The 10,904-nt window shown below is 41.7% G+C and overlaps 1 long non-coding RNA gene across 3 annotated transcripts in view; it reads right to left on the bottom strand.

Annotated features, from left to right (window-relative positions):
* LOC135102299 (uncharacterized) overlaps positions 1-6,052 on the bottom strand; it is a 285,859-nt gene extending 279,807 nt beyond the window's left edge. For 2 of the 3 annotated variants that reach the window (XR_010269613.1, XR_010269612.1), the window contains exon 1: positions 6,022-6,052. This is a non-coding gene — a long non-coding RNA (uncharacterized LOC135102299). The remainder of the gene's footprint in view (positions 1-6,021) is intronic. The other variant, XR_010269614.1, reaches the window with a different exon arrangement.
* Positions 6,053-10,904: the final 4,852 nt, after the last annotated feature.

Consider the following 10,904-nt stretch of genomic DNA (forward strand, 5'->3'; position numbering starts at 1 on the left):
TCGGGCTCCTCTGCCTGCGTCACTCCTTCCACTAGTAATACATTAATTCACGCCTGCCTCCGTCCTTTTGCCCCTCCCATCTAGTGGCGACATCCTCAACTAACTCTGACCTCTTCTTTCACTGCCTCTGCGAATTTAAAGCGAGAGAGAGAGAGAGAGAGAGAGAGAGAGAGAGAGAGAGAGAGAGAGAGAGAGAGAGAGAGAGAGAGAGAGAGAGAGAATCATGTCACTTTCAAAATTTAAATCGACACCGGATGTACTACCTCTCTCTCTCTCTCTCTCTCTCTCTCTCTCTCTCTCTCTCTCTCTCTCTCTCTCTCTCTCTCTCTCTCTCTCTCTCTCTCTCTCTCTCTCCATTTCCACTCATCATATACTAACCCTCTCGGGTAGGCATAATAAATACACACACACACACACACACACACACACACACACACACACACACACACACACCACTTAGATGATAAGAAGAAAAATAGTACGATAAAATAAAGCAGTCTATGTAAAGAGAATATGACGAGAGAGTCACGCCTGGCAGTCCTCGATCCTACCCAACCTAACCTAACCTTAATAAGCACAGGTGGCGCCCCCAGCAACCACCACTGATACTGCTCCCTCCACTGCTTGCTACACTGTGCTAGCCGTGTGGTAACCCTAAGGACCATATTCTGAAACACTTCTGCGCTGCACCACCAGTACTTTCAAATTCAAAAGGCTTTAGTTGAAGTGACACGGGTTTTTAAGGGTGTTTTTATGGTTCTTGTGACAGATTGAGTTTTTTTTTTTTTTTTGCGTTATTAAAAGAAGAAACATCCTAAAGAACCCTGCTAATCATCTCTGTGGCGTTTGAAAAAAGTCGTGATGAAAGCAGGAAGTTTCTGAATACGGGCCTAACTTACGTAGATGAAGACGTGACTAAGAGCAAGACCAATAGACTCCTAAGGCAGGTCAACTCATCTCCGCCCACACACTGGTCCGATTCTCAGAGCGCATGATTCAGTGACCTGAGATTGACCCCACAAGGTGACGCCTTGGTGACTTATTCTCTCGGTGAAGTGCGAGACATCACACCGTTTACCACCCTGTGAGATCGGCAACACCACGCTCCAAAATTGTACACGTGATCAAAATTCTCCACGGGGAGGCTGGCGGGAATGCCTGTCTATTATAGTCTCTTGGTCTTGAACGGGACAAAAGAAGAAAAACGAAAAATGAAAAACATTGAAAAGCAGGTCGAAGTAAGAAAATAACGGAAATGAAAAAACAGGAACGACACAAGAAAATAAGGAAGGAAAAGAAAACCAAGAAAAGAAAACGAAATAAGAAAATAATGAAATGCAATAAATAAAAGCGAAATAAGAAATATGGAAGAAAACAAAAGAAAAGAAAGAAGAAGAAAGAAGAAATTAAACCAACGAAACAGTAACATTAGGAAGAAGGTAAAAAAACAAAGAACGAAATAAGAAATGGAAAGAAAACAAGAAAAAGAACCAAATAAGAAAATAAGGAAGAAAGGGAGTTAGGGAGGGAGAGAAGAGATGAGAGAAAGAGGAAAGTGAGAGGGTTTAGTAGGTTAGCAATGGAGGCAAGGGACGGAGACATGGCAGGAAAAGAATGAGAAAGAAGCATGCAAGTGAGGAATGGAACGGGAAGCTCTGAGCTGGAAGAGCTGGCACAGGGGAGAAAGAAGAGCAGAGAGGGGAAGGCGGAGGGCAGGATGGGAGGCAGAAGAGGCTCAGTTGTTATTGTGAGATATATGAAGTGTTAAAATGAGTACTGTTTAGCTGTTTTAACAGCTAAACTATCAATGTTTATGATTTGCTTTTAGTATGTTTATAATATAAGTAAGGTACTGATCATTAATCATGTGGATTAACTGGTCATTAATCAATGCAGTTAATAAGTTAATGAATTCATCACTTGAAATTCTTGACAGTAATTTGTTTTCATATGAACATTAATCATTTGAAACGAAGGTTTTTGGTGGTGGTGATGTATTCAGGTTATTCCAGACAGTTATTTCACTTTGTATTTCAGTTTTCCTGTTTGGTAATTTATGACTTAACATTTTTAGAAGATTTAAACATTTTTAAATGATGATTAGGCGTTTGATATTAACTATATACATAATACTAGTAGGATTGTTTATTTGCTGATAATGAATCCCTTTCTAATACTACCACGCTGCCTGCACTGATGTCCCACAATCCACGGCTTTGCCACTCACTCGCCGCCTTGATTTGATGAACTATAATATATATAAAAGCAGCAGCTAAACGTGACCCAAAATTAATAAGCGTTACGTTAGTCTCTCCCTCTCCTCTCCCTGCCCTCCACTTCTCACCCCCTTCACCACCCCCTCCCCCTCATTTATTCTCGTCCCCAAACTCACACACATTTGTCACACTTGATGACTACTCCTCTGGCTAATATTAAACTCTCTCTCTCTCTCTCTCTCTCTCTCTCTCTCTCTCTCTCTCTCTCTCTCTCTCTCTCTCTCTCTCTCTCTCTCTCTCTCTCTCTCTCTCTCTCTCTGTGTGTGTGTATGTGTGTGTGTGTGTGTGTGTGTGTGTGTGTGTGTGTGTGTGTGTGTGTGTGTGTGTGTGTGTGTGTGTGTGTGTGTGTGTGTGTGTGTGTTTGCGTGTGTATACGAGTTAAATATTAAATCCACTTTCTGAGGTATTAACTATTTTTCCTCTCTATATTGCCACCTAAGTTAGCACTGTCCTCCATTGCGTTGAAATCAGTGTCGAGTTAAACGGAAAGATGAATATTGGAACACATTAAGGCACCTTACAATCATAATGTACCGGTGAGTTAAGTAAAAATTTACAATAACTCGTCCCATAACTCGTCTCGTTTTCTCCAGGGCGGGGGGAGGGGTGCGGAAACGACTAAACATAATATAACCAGCGGGCTGCACCTCCCCTGGATCCCCAAAGGTCACTAACCAGTAAAATTGCAGTTTAACGCAACATATCCTATCTTCTTTTTCTCTTTCTCGATCCACAACAAGCTTGGGAACCACGGGGTTTTAGGAAAGGGGAAGCCAAAGTGACCAGTGACAGAGTAGATGACGGATTCATCAAACTTGGCTGCGTTTTGAAAGACTGAACTCTCATAACGACTATTTCTAAAAACCGTAGAGATTTTTTTCAGGGTGGGTGTTTTTCTCGTGGGCGATGCAAAATCATCGTTAAACTATCACCAGATTCATGAAAATATCCTTGAAAATCACATTAAGCCCCACCTAAAAAAAACATGTTAAAAATGGCCCAGATAACACCCCCAAATGTTAAGAGTCCTCAAAACAACTCCACTCCATTGAGCAAGAGGCTTCCTTTCGCTTTCTTTCTCCTTTCTTTCCAGATCAGGTATTGTAATCGTTAAGGGAGCAATGTTTCATTAGTGAGACGACACTCTAATTAGGGACGATATTCATTCTGCAGCATCCGCAGCTGTTGTTTTCTCGTATGTTCAGTTTCATTGGCCGAGGAGAGCTGACTGGCAGTTGGTGGAAAGAGATCAGCTGCTGCTCTAACCTGCGCTCCTGTGAGGCTTTCATTAGCCATACGCAGGATAGTTTGATTGAGACATGACACTTGCTTCTAAGATATCGTAACTCATTTTTAACATCGATGGAAATCAGCAATTTCAAGTATACGAGTAAGTTGTCATAACTCAAGACATAACGATGCATTGTCATAACCTTACGACAACTGCTGAACATCCGGCACCTTAACCCGGTCTCTTTAGCAGCTCATGACAAAATAGCACACGTAACTTTACTTGAACACTAAACATTTAAACTGCATCAACTGCCTTTAGAAACCACCTTCTCTTGAAATTACTTCCACACCTTACTAAATTTTAAGGGAAGCCAAGCCAGTCCAATGGTTCAGGGATCAGAATTCACAGCGCAGTGGACGAGGCGGTGCGGGACAGTATCGAACAGTACCGAACCATTTACTTGGTACAGACTCGAAAGGTGCTTCATGTGTGTGTGTGTGTGTGTGTTTCGCCTCTTCCCTAGAAGGTGTTGGCGCCACGTATGAGCTTTCTCCAGTCGTTTTTGTCCCTTGCATCTTGCTCAGTGATTCCCATCCTTTGCCATTCCAACCCTCCATCTCACTCTGTCTTCCCCTCAAGTGGTTTTGTCTTGGTGTGTGTGTGTGTGTGTGTGTGTGTGTGTGTGTGTGTGTGCAAAAAAATAAAAAATAAATAAATAAATAAAGCTAAAGTCTAACATTCTTGATAAAATAAGTTCTTCTTTGAGGCAAAGATCCCTGTTATAGACTTTCCCCGAGACGTAAGTAGCATGGGTGAGTGCGCGGCGTATCCAGCGTGGCTGCAGTGAGTGTAGTAGATAATACGTACTTGCTACCCGCCTCCCCCACCCCCTTGTACCCCACCTCTCTACCTCACCTCCTCCCGTGTGCCCAGGGCGACTCTGGCTCAGACACGCCATTAAAATACCGTGAAGCAGCGCACCTTTTTTTAGAATTCACCAGTTGATCCAAATGTACGCACGTATGCACATGTATTTTATATCCCGCCAGAACATGAATACTTTGATGAACTCTTACTTTTATTTTTTTTTCTATTTATTTATTTTTTTTTTTTTTTTTTCATCCATCCTCCTCCTCTTCGTAAAATCTGAAAAAATCTGACAAAAATTCGAGGAATCAAATGTTCGCTTAATTTTGAAGACGGATAAAGCTGACGCCGAGGACCACCACCACAACCACCGCTGCTACTCGTACCTATCTTTCCCCAGCAGCGGCCGCGTCGAGTCGGGCTAATTAATTATCAACAATTAAACAACTTCATTTGGACTTCCAAGTTTGTGATTACCTTTCTGGGAAGTTGATGAAAAGGAAGTGTTAATGTGCGTGTTTAGGTAGAGAGAGAGAGAGAGAGAGAGAGAGAGAGAGAGAGAGAGAGAGAGAGAGAGAGAGAGAGAGAGAGAGAGAGAGATCCCCCAAGCCAGTGTTACCAAGTCCACGCCTCCATCACTGATGAATCTACGCACAAGACAAGCAGAGTCAATTCTCACAGCAAGGTTCATCTCAGCACAGTGCTCTTACGTCAGTCATAATTATATACGTAAAGACCACTGGAGCTCTTCGCACCATATCAAGATACTCTTTTAATGACTACCTTTTCACTTTGTATATCGTTACTTGTACAAAAGCGCTCTTTATTACATGAATAAAAAAAAAAGAAAAGTCAAACTATAATCTACCACACACGGATCCAAACGTATGAGTGCAAGACCCGTACTGAGAAACACTATGTTCTCTCACCAGGACCGATTTCAAAGCCCATTGGTGTTTTTCTAATGACGATGCAGAATCCACGTTCAGATATCCTTAGATTCATGGCAACTGCTTTGAAAACCTTAATGATTTCCTCTAGTCTATTGGAAGTGGTGGAAATGAGAAGAGTTGTTTCGGAATGTGGCTCTCAAAGGAAAAGCAATGTCATTATTTATCATTATTATTATTATTATTATTACTATCATCGCCACCATCATACCGGTATCTTAATAAAAAATATTACATTTGTTATTACCATCATTATCATTATTTCTATTGTTACAAGCACGGGTAGAAGTTAGTTGACTAGAGATGTGTTGGATCCTTTCCTGTAGCATAAGATAGTAAAACGAGTATGAAATAAAGTTTAGTCATTATTAAACTTAAATGTCCACTACCTGAAGCGGGGATAGCGCGTGCAACTTATCTAAGACACAGTGATCCCGCTTGGATTCAAGTATGTTATAGTACAACATGCTTATTGCTAATGAGGAATAAGAGAAACCAAAGTTGACGAAACATGCACAAGTTCATGCGCAATAAGTTATGGTGACACGTTATTAAGCAACAAAATAAAACATGTACCAAATAATAAGCAAAAGAACACGAAATACAACACAAACATAAATAGCTCAAGTGTGTATGTAATGAAGAGTGTGAGTGTACGTGTGTATGTCCGTGTTCATCACGTCTTCTAACTCACAACGATGTTGCCGAATCCAGACAGCAGGAAGGTGTGGAGGTGGAAGTCAGTCGTCAGCTTGGCTAGCTCGATCGAGACGTGAGTCGAGACGTGTTTCTAAAGCTTCGTCTTTATGATACCACTACGGTGTGGTCAAGACGGTATTCGAAGTCGATGGTTGATTGGAGAGATTAGTGGTTGGCGAGGCGGGTACGAGGGCCGTAATACTATTATCATTTCATTATCATTGCATCTATTATGTTCCAGCATTGTTATCATTATCATCGCCATCAATATCTCTGCCATTAAATATCGTCATTAATATCAGCCAAAACAAAAGCTGCTTCTACAATATGCAGGATCAAGAGCATTCGTTTTTCATACCTTTAAAAGCGTTAAATTTACAAAATACTGACAAAAAAAATAAATAAAACTAAGCACATTTTATCCTCATTGGAAATAAATAAAAATTCTATTCATTCACTAATTACTAAAAACACGCCAACTTTTACAGTCCACACAAACACACAAAAAAGAAAAGAAAAAAAAAACTGACTCATTTGATGTCAATGTTACACACGCTAATAAAATGTAGTACTACACACGTACATACTTTTATTCGCTTTACGTTCACCAAACACAGCCAACACAAACAAGCGGGCAGTGTATCACCAGCACACAGAACAGCGTATACGTGGCCTGGTCTTATTGTGTACATGCATGATCTCTTGCATCTACACGGCCGCTGTTGTTTGGGGTGTAAAACGAAAAAAAAGGGAATTTCACTTGTTTCGCCCAGCTCTCTCTCTCTCTCTCTCTCTCTCTCTCTCTCTCTCTCTCTCTCTCTCTCTCTCTCTCTCTCTCTCTCTCTCTCTTTTCTCCTCCTCCTCCATCCATCTATATGTCTTTTCCTCCTCCTCCATCTGTCTATCTTTCTTTTCCTCCTCCTCCTCCTCCTCCTCCTCCTCCTCCTCCTCCTCCTCCATCTATCTATCTCTGTTTTCCTCCTCTTTCTCTCTTTTCCTTCTCCTTCTCTATCTATCTATCTATCTATCTATCTCTCCACTGCTCGTATGCCCCTCTCAACACTGCCTTCAATTCCCTCCCTCCCTTCCTCCCTTCCCAAGCTCTCCCTCGTGCCTCTCCTTTGCATCCTTCCGTGCCTACCAATGAAACTCTGCTAACAAAACTTGATCCCTTGAGCGCTTCTCTTCCTCTTCCTCCTCCTGTGGCTCAGTACTCTCTCTCCCCATAAATGCCACACTACGCCCGGTGTCATGCCAAATTCCTCCCGAGAACAATTTCAACGGGAATCAACATCTGTATGGAGTATTATTGGCAAGTTAGTATTGCTGAGTTGTCTATGGAATATGTTAGAATAGAAGTGGAGCAAGAAAATAAGAGTAGTGAGTGATAACGGAGCCACGCACACGGAATGCCACGGCGCCTGGGATTGTGATGCTTTACTGCTACAAGGTCTAAATGTCCTACCACCGTGATTTATATTCATATATTTTAGCGGTTTCCAACGTTCCATTCCATTCCCATCCTAACATATTCCGCAGACAACACAGCAATACTAATTTGTCAATACAACTCCATACAGAAGTTGACAATGCATGAAAACAATAAAATACCTGGAAGATTTTTTTTTATGTTCTCATCTCACTATAATGCGCATGCGCAGTGGCGTCATCCGGGAGAAATTCTGACCCAGGAACAACCTGGCCCAACAGCGCACCAACCAAAGCCTCCCACTCCTATACTACACATACTTTGCCTCACAATCACTAGGAGAGCTGCCCAATCTGCCACAAGCACCAGGTCATCCTCACCACCACGCTATCCACACTGATGCACATTTGTTCTATGTACAGTCACCAGCAGTAAACTTCTTGCCATTCCTGGGTTATGTAATTTACTCAGTAGCGACACTTGTCAGCTCCCGACCAGGTGAAGGCTTTTGTTTTCACGTGATTGCTTCAACCCCCTCAAAAACTAAGCCTTGAGGCTCCACCTACCTGGTCCATCCCTTGTCCCTTCCCGTGATCAGAGCGTCCTCCCGTCATCCCTCTCTCCACCATCCTCCTTTACACCTCCCCTCTCCCCTCTCTCTCTCTCTCTCTCTCTCTCTCTCTCTCTCTCTCTCTCTCTCTCTCTCTCTCTCTCTCTCTCTCTCTCTCTGTGTGTGTGTGTGTGTGTGTGTGTATGTGTGTATGTATATATATATATATATATATATATATATATATATATATATATATATATATATATATATATATATATATATATATATATATATATATATATATATATATATATATATATATATATATATTTATTTATTTATTTATTTATTTATTTATTTATTTATTTATTTATTTATCTATTTATTTACTTATTTATTTACATATCTATTTACTTATGTATTTATTTATTTATTTACACAAACACACACACACCACGCCTATCCTGGAGCACGGCGGTAAGGATAGTGGTGGGAGGACAACATTCCTTTGGGTCTACGGGTTATAATTACTAAAGAGAGAGGAAGAAACAAGCTGTAAGACGCCGTCCTGCCATTAGAATTGTAAAAAGGGAATCGTAGATATTATAATTTTTACTCTTTATTTCTATAAAATCTTCTCAATTGCCGGAGAGAGAGAGAGAGAGAGAGAGGTGAAGTAACTGTAAGGGATGGGCGGAATGGTAAATATGAGGAAGAGGAGGTGTATGTGAAGGGGGGGTGTGGAGGGGGAGAGAAAGAAGGCAGACCTAAAATACCTACGTCACAGGCAGCTCTAGCCAATCACCGCTACCATGATAAAAAGATGACAGGTGTCGTTTTCGTTGGAAATATAGTAAAAAACCTGCTCGTCAAGTAGGGAGCCGACAGTACGTAAATGATGCTAAGATTTAGATGGTTGTTACCTGTTATCTATCTTTCTATCTATCTATCTATCTATCTATCTATCTTTCTGTCTGTCTATCTGTCTGTCTATCTGTCTGTGTCTGTCTGTCTGCCTATATCTATCTATCTATTTATTCATCTATCTATTTATTTATATGATGCGTGTTTCTAAGAACTTCCCCAAGGCCACAGTCGCGGCAGTTTCTATTTATTTTTGTTCTTGTATTCCCTCCTTGCAAGCTTTAATCCTCTTACTCTCCCCTCTCTCCTTCCTTTTGCATACTCCGACATTCTGTGCTCCCATTTCTCTCCAGCTTTTTGGACCATATTCAACTTTAGTGGAAGTTACACTGGTTTTTAAGGGTGTTTTTTCATGGTTCTCGTTACAGATCAACAAGATTTCTACATTATTAACCGGAGAAACTCCCTTGAGAATCCGGCTGATCACCTTGGTGGCATTGGAAAATAGAAGTAGTGAGGGAGCAAAGTCGCACCAACCATGTTCATATGCACTCTCTCTGTCATGCCTCCCAGATTGCCAAGCACACTCACGTTCCTACTCATTATGGTAAATATATTCAAGCTACCTCAGTTCTTCCAGGTCATGAAGTAATTATTTATCACAGCCATCCATCTCACACAAATAACGCTCGTCTGCACACTTTCAGTAGTTCCAACGTTCGTCTAAACAATGCAAGGGACAAAACAGACAAAACCGTGATAGCGTTTACTGTACACGTAGTCTTAGCCAACAGGTGAGGTGACGTGTACGTATGTGCAGTAGATGTTGCTGCCACACTTTCTTCTTTTATCTTGCTTCATGTTTTTTTGTGGAATTTTACTATTGTTTTCATTATTATTTTCCTTTCACGTTGTTTTTTTTTTGTTATTCATTGTTTTCTTACTCCCCTTCCTTCCTTTGCTTTTATGATTTTTTCATTGTTTAGTATTAGCAGCAGAAGCGGCAGCAGTAGCAATAGCAGTGGTAGTAGTACTGTAGTAACAATAGTAATGTAGTAGTAGTAGTAGTAGTAGTAGTAGTAGTAGTAGTAGTAGTAGTAGTAGTAGTAGTAGTAGTAGTAGCAGCAGTAATAGTAGTAGCAGTAGTAGTAATAGTGATATTGGTAGCAGCAGCAATAGTAACAGTAGCAGCAGCAATAGTAACAGTAGCAGTAGTATCTCCAGCAGTACCATCCCCATAGTCATTACCGGCATCATATCACCATCATTTCGTTACCGCCACAACATACCATCATTACAAACTCATTTACTACACATTCCACATTCACGCTGAGTATACTGATAACTCCCTCTTCCCCCCTCTCTCTGTCTCTCCTTAACCCCCAACCCCTCTCTCTCTCTCTCTCTCTCTCTCTCTCTGACAAAATACTCCTACTCTCGTGTTTTCTCCGCAAAGGCGTCAGTAATTACAGTATTTGTTCATTTCCGCACCAATAGAAGCAATCCCTAATTATGTCACGCTTTTGCAAATAAGTAGATTTAATTCACATGTCCAGCGCTGCAAAACCTTTTTTATTCCCTCCCCCCCGACACACACACACACACACACACTCTCTCTCTCTCTCTCTCTCTCTCTCTCTCTCTCTCTCTCTCTCTCTCTCTCTCTCTCTCTCTCTCTCTCTCTCTCTCTCTCTCTCTCTCTCTCTCACTCAGCGAAGTACAATAGTCAGTCTGAAGTACTGTACTTCACCAAACACCTCACTGCACTTCACCAAACACTTTATTCCACAGCCGCACACAGCGGGCACTGACTTCTGCAGGCTGATCTGCGGCGCCTACTGATGGGTCTTCGCTTGCCTCTCGCTGCTGGCGTCCAGGCCTCTCCCCAAACACACGGGTCTGTGATCCTGTTTGGCGTGCACCAGCCTGGGCCGGGCTGACCTTGTCCTCCTCCTCACAGTCCGTCGCCTCCCCAAACACGGTGTTACATAGGCGCTCGAAACTACTAACTCTTCTTAGACTCGGCCGGCGA

The sequence above is a fragment of the Scylla paramamosain genome, chromosome 7, assembly GCF_035594125.1.
Source record: "Scylla paramamosain isolate STU-SP2022 chromosome 7, ASM3559412v1, whole genome shotgun sequence".
Lineage (NCBI taxonomy): Eukaryota > Metazoa > Arthropoda > Malacostraca > Decapoda > Portunidae > Scylla > Scylla paramamosain.